Source organism: Anoplophora glabripennis, unplaced genomic scaffold (genome assembly GCF_000390285.2).
Source record: "Anoplophora glabripennis isolate ALB-LARVAE unplaced genomic scaffold, Agla_2.0 scaffold513, whole genome shotgun sequence".
NCBI lineage: Eukaryota > Metazoa > Arthropoda > Insecta > Coleoptera > Cerambycidae > Anoplophora > Anoplophora glabripennis.
Genome location: NW_019416672.1, coordinates 120,437 through 127,559, shown reverse-complemented (window position 1 = coordinate 127,559; position 7,123 = coordinate 120,437).

The following is a 7,123-nucleotide window of genomic DNA, read 5'->3' as shown; positions in this document are numbered from 1 at the left end:
CCTTAGCAAAGCGCATCCCAGGCTGCATAGCCGCACTACCCTACCCAACCATACCACACATAAACATGACACTACCCCCGGGGTTTACACAGACGAGCCGGCGAAGCAAGAAGAGCGCCAGAAGAAAGGGCCCTAGCCGGCGGGGCCCAGCCAGGACAAAAGGAGGTCCCACAAAGCGCCTACACCGGCCGCATTTGCGGTCGGGGTAGACGACGGATGGGGCCCACCTACGAAGGCTGTCCAGGCCTACACGAGATGAGGCAGGATAAAGAGGGATAATCCCCCTCGATCCCAAATCATTGAGGCCAATTTCTAGCCATAGAATAATGGCGCGCGTTTTCCTATTAATGTTTATTATATGTTAAATATTAAAATGTTAAAAATGTTGAATGAATTAATAAATGTTCAAGTTTAAAAAATATCCTGAACTATTTTTTTACTAAAAAAAAACAAAAATTAAATATCCGTTCAAAAAATTGTTTGCAGATTATTTGGGATCACCCTGTTTCCTGCACGGAAAATATAGTTATATTTTTTGCAATGGGGAATACCACTAAATTTGGCTTTTTGCATTTTTAGTCAGTACTCTAAAAAACAATGGACACGTATATTAGGATTTTATTTAATATGCAGTTTTATGAGAGATATTAGTTAAAACAATATGACGTCACATGTCCATTTTTACCATCTGGCAACAATGCATTACAATAACACCATATACATATATATAATGCTAAACGGCGCAAAATCCCAAGATCTTTATACTCCGTTTAATTCTTAACTCTTCTTTCTACAACACGCCCTCACAGATTAAGGTGTTTTTTGTGTGATTTTTGGGTTCTATTTTCAAGAAAAATATTGTATTAGTTTTATCTTGTACTGTTAAACAAATATTGTGGAGTGGAGATAGAGGCTCATTTTTTACTGTTGCGTATTGTTAGACAAGTAGATATTCGCCACTGTTACTTAAATTTAATGTAGATNTGTGTGATTTTTGGGTTCTATTTTCAAGAAAAATATTGTATTAGTTTTATCTTGTACTGTTAAACAAATATTGTGGAGTGGAGATAGAGGCTCATTTTTTACTGTTGCGTATTGTTAGACAAGTAGATATTCGCCACTGTTACTTAAATTTAATGTAGATATATCCTTTAATTTCACTGTAATTTAATTTAGATTGAAACTAAGATGTCTGGTATTAAATCTGCCGGCCGTAAGGTAAAGTGCCCGAAATCCGTCCCCAGTCCTAAATTCGTCCCCCAGTCTGAATTTCATATAAAATGTGGCAACGTTGCCAAAACATCAGGTAACGCTTTAGAACCGTTCAGTTAACAACACTGTCGACAGAGGCGGACTGGCTAGATGAACCGGCCCGGGAAACCATCAAGCGGCCCGTTTTTTGAAAGAAAAATATTATTCATCCTTCTACAGCGCGGACCGGCCCAAAATGACCGCGGCCCATCGGGAAACCTCCCGAGTTCCCGCATAGCCAATCCGCCTCTGACTGTCGATACTAGTTTTGCTTTGTTCTGTAAATTTGCCGTTAAATTTTCAAAAATAAGTATTATAACAGTGCACTATAATATCAAATCAGGTTTATACAACTTTATTGGCGACTCGTGGTAAGTTTCTCATGATTTATCCATCGACAATGATTGATAAAGCGTTCTAGTTGTCACAGCCGTTTAGCCGCAGCCGTTTGGTTAGAATCCAGTAGCCATTTTTGTTGTAACTAGGATCCTAAATTCGTCCCCCTTGAATTACTTTAACTCGTCCCGGGACGGATTTAGGAACCTTATATTTTTTTATTGCGGTATAGCTATTTAAGTTCTTTCTGGCAACTTAGGAAGATTATTCTCTATAGATGTAGGCCCACTAAGAAGAATTGAATCTTTCCAGATGCCACCCCGCAAAAGATGGGATTCCGATGCCATGGTAAAAGCTATCACTGCGGTAAGAAAGAAGGAGATGGGGTATAAAGTAGCTGCAAAGGCTTATATTGTTCCGAGGTCTACCTTAAAAGACTACGTCAAATCTGGTCTCTCACCTGAGAAATGTATGAGGTTGAAATTTGGAAGAAGACCAGTTTGTTCCGCTGAACTTGAGAAATTCTTGTTGAATACTGCCCGGATATGGAGCAACATTATTACGGACTAATTATTTCTGACCTTCGACGATTAGCTTACCAGTTAGCTATTAGAAACCAAGTTCCTAATCCAGAGGCCAGAGCGAAAGGATTCACAAAAGAAAATGTTGATAAATACTTTTCGATCCTGAAGACTGAACTTGAGAAAATAAATTTTGACCCTCAAAAACATTCAATGTCGATGAAACAGGGATATCTGTGGTACAGCACAAGGCTAGCAGAGTAGTTACTTGCAAGGGAAAAAAACAGGTTCACAAACTTTCATCTGCTGAACGTGGGGCCACAATTACGGTGATAACCTGTATGTCAGCTGCATGTCAGTATATCCCCCCTCTACTAATATTTCCACAGAAAAGATGGCAAGCAGAACTGCTTGACAGAGCACCACCAGGGTCAATAGGAGCATGCTCGAATTCAGGTTGGGTAACTGGTCCACTGTTTTTAAAGTGGTTTGAACATTTCATTTCCATTGTCAAGCCTTCAAAAGAGAAGCCGGTAGTGCTCATCCTTGATAGGCACTATTCCCACACTAGAAATCTAGAAGTTATTGACCGCGCAAGAGAGATAGGAGTATCCATAGTTTGCCTTCCTCCTCACTCAACAGATAAGCTACAGCCTTTAGACGTAGCATTTATGTTTCCTCTAAAGACTCGATATGCAAAAGCTATAGACAACTGGATGGCCTCTAACCCGAACAGAATTGTTAGGAAACAAGTATCCAGTTTATTAGGTGAAGCATATCTTCGTGCTGCTACCCTTGAAACTGCAGTCAATGGATTTAAGAAAACTGGTATTTATCCTTTTAATTCGGATATTTTTCAAGACCACGACTTTATAGCTAGACAACTTGAAGAGCCAGAGGTGTCTGATAATGGAGGAAACCAGGACAACCAGAATGCCCCAAATTCACCTCAAGTGGTCAGTCCAAGAGATATTTTGCCAGTTCCAGTAATCCAGCCTTCAACATCTTCTAGAGCCGGAACCTCATTCTTGGTAACAGGAAGTGACCATAAATCGTCTGTAAAATCCTCGATGGAAAAGAAAGAACTTGCGGACAAGCGCCAGAAGAAACAATCCCAGTCAAATGTGAAGAAACGTCTTATCATTGAAGATGAAGATCAGTCTGAAAAATCATCAAAGCAACATCTCAAAAAGAAAACCAAAAAATACAACTTGAGCTCAAGCGACTCTGAGGATGAATCACAGGTTCCACTAGTATCCACCGATGACGAGGATAGTTCAAACGACGAAGACGTGTCATGTCCCATTTGTGGGAGCCTTTTTTCTCAAGACAAGCGAGGAGAAAGATGGGTGAAGTGTTCCAAATGTTTCAAGTGGAACCACGAGTTGTGTTCATCTTCAACAACAGTTAAAAATTTTGTTTGTGATTTTTGCCTGAATGGGTAAATAGATGGAACATAAACTTAAGTATAACAATGTATGCAATACAATATTTGTCTGTGAATAAATATATTATAAGTAGGTTTGACATGATTTTAATTAGATTTCCGATGAAAATAAATAAATAGATAGGGGGGCGGAATAAGGACATCATTGGGGACGGAATTAGGACACCTTTTTGCAAATCAAAGTTTGTGTTTTTGCGGTTTTTTTTATTATTTTTCGTTTAAAAATATTTATTAAGTAGAATCACTCTAAAAGAACTAATAGATATGGGGTTAAGTTGCCCAAGTCAATTTTTAAAAAGTTTTTATAACTCTCAATAAATTTTTATTAACGATTTTGCTTGGGGGGACGATATTTGGGCAACCTACCTTAACTGCAGTGTGGCTACCTGTAAGGTGAATGGTTTGTGGGTAAAGCAGACCGGTGCATCCATTAGCTTTTTTAAGTTCCCTAAAAAAGCATATATGAGAAGAGAATGCTACAGAAAAGACAACTTCAGTGCGGAAAATAACAAGATCTGTAGTAAGCATTTTATTGAAGAAGATTTTCTGAATTTATGCCGTTCAAAAATAATGAACATAACCCCCAAACAATTAAAACCTACAGGTAACAAACAATTTCCTAATAATAATTATATAAGGTAGGTATGTAACTAAATTTTATTTTAGCTTTGCCTTGCCTCTATTTAAAATCTGCAACGTCCAATTCTTGTCCTTGTAATTATGGAAATTTCCCTTCAACTAGCAGTGATAGAAGTAAAAGGGCAAAAGAAAAAGAAAGAAAAGAAGTTGTAAGTTAACTTATGACATCCAAAGCTGTCCAAAATCAGCAACAGGTTGAGTCAAGAGAATCTCTGAACATGGAACGACTTTTTAAAAAGCTTCATAAAAAAATGTTTCCAAAGAGTTAAACATATTATAAACCGCACCACACTATTTATAAAAATATGCCATATATTCAGATGTCTATAATAAAGTCGTTTGTTAAATTACGAATTTTCATACGAAGTATTTCAATATACAAAATAAAAATAACTTAATTCTAGGAAAGAGAAAAGATAATGAATGTCGAAAAGTTGTCAATAAAATGAGACGTGTAGTTAATTAACAGTTTTTGTAATTTTAAGAGACACCGCACTATCAATTTTTAGTCATTCAACAATTTAATCAACATTACAGTGGATAATAGCTATTTATAAGTGCCATATGAGGTATTTTATAGCACGCATCTAAATTTTACAGAACGAACCGAAGATGAACTTTCATTCCATTTAACCGAATCTGTATTTCTTACCTTTCTATTAAATATAATTTTTTTTCTTGTAATTATTTTAGTGTAATTGTAAATAAATATTTTGTTTTGAGAATAGTTATTGAACCTCCTCCCTATTATTTTTTATGAATATACCTAATCATTTTTATGTTTATAACAGTAAGACTATAGGCTCATCAATTACCTAACAGTGGTAATTTTTTTAAATGAAAAAATAAATTATCTATGTAACGAAAACAAACTACGCAACATACTATTTATTATATACTTATTATGGTTAAATTTTGTCAATATATTAATTTATTAATATAAGTTTTCTTTTAAATAACTTGTGTACTGAATGTATATATGTATTTTTTTTAATTCCCATCAATAAAAATATGTAATACTTGCATATGAAATATAATTATGTGCATGTACGTACATAGTATCAACATAAAAATTCATTCCTCTCACTCTCGATGACGTATTCCCGCCACAAAAATACTGCTACACTATTGGTCAGTACAAGGTCAAAGTTTATAGGCAACCTCCCTTTTACTGATCTTGGCAAAATCCAGCTAAATGCCATAGCCCACGGTCTATTCTACAATAGTTGAATGAAATGTGAAATTGTCTTGAATACACACCACGATCAGTCACCATTTTTGACGTTTGGTTACATAATTAACCTAATATTTGTTTTAATTTTATTACAGATCTAGCCTAAATCTATTAATATCCATAAACAAACAGACATTCGTATGCAATATGCCCTGTATTCTAATAAAATGAAGGACGGAAGTGAATATATAAACAATTTTTTTTAATATTCTCTTGCCTCGAAAATAAAAATTATGTACAATTTATGTGATCTTATTGTATCTATTTTTGTCTTTAATTAAATTTCAAATAACTTACCTAAGTACTTTAAATCTTTATAATAGGCTGCAACATAATCTATTTTTGTACGTACCAACTACAGTTATCATATTTATCCTTTTACAGTTGATGTTCCGAATAAAAAAAATCTTAACCCTTTAATGCGCAATGTAGCACATATCATACATTTCCTTTTAATTAGTATTAAAAATCTGAATTATAAAATTCTGTAGGTTTCTATTCTTTAATGTAGAATATCGGGGCATAGCTTCATTATACTTGAACTTTTAAACTACAGATGGCAGCAGTAAACTAAAATTTTCAGAATTGTGAAGTGAACCGCCATTATATGTCAGCTGTGCTAAATAACTTCGATTTAGTACCTGTATTAGGTGTTTAAAATAGAGAAAGCAGTGAAAAAAATTGTAATTGATAAAACAAGATATGAATTATTTTTTTTCATACTGGTTATTTCTCTAAATCAAAAATCGTATTGTTACGTGACTTTAAATATATGATGCATATCTGCTACAAGTCACTTTTCGGGTCAAATTATTTTTGAGGCATATATGCTACACTACACATTTAGTGACGATTTTTTTAATTTTCAAGGGGAATGGACAAGAAATATCGGACTCTCACACATGAAGAATTGGAATATTTTGCTGATCATTTGTCGGAAAAAAGCGATGATGGATTGATTAGTAATGACGAAGAAGATTATGATTTGTGCCCTCTCGAAGTGCCTGACATTTACAATGACCCTAGTGAAGTAAATAATGAGAATCCTTTTGACATAGAAAATATGCCTATGATTATTTTTCCAAAGTTATTGCCCAAAAATTTGTCTGCTGTAGATGAGGATGTCGAAGAATGTACTGCTTCTCTCGCGATTTCAGATCAACTGAAAGAAAGATCTATCGAAAATAATATTTTTTCTCCCCTACCAACACTACGTAGAGAAAAAAGTTCAACACCATCTACACCAGATGAAAGTAATAACCAATGTCTAACACCAAGTACAGTAACAAGAAAACGTAAAATAACTGAAAACAAAGAAACCTTCGATAGAAATATGACGAAAAATAAAATAGATAATAAAGAAGAATTGAAAAAAACTACAGAAGCCCCTGAAAAATTATCATGAAGAGAAGGAAATCTGGTGATGCAAAAAGGTGCAATAGAGTTCAAAGGTAGTGAAAAATTAGCCCTCCGCACGGCCACCGACGCGCCCTGGTACGTAAGAAACTCTGACATATTACGAGACTTACAATACACAAACGCTACACAGACAATAAGACAAAACGCGGAGAAACGGTTTGACGTAGCCGCTAGACATGACAATCCCCTCCTCAGGCAAGCCGTTGACTACGTACCCGACGTGACCGACAAACACAAAAGACCTAGACACCAACTTTTTGACCCTGGGTGACCACC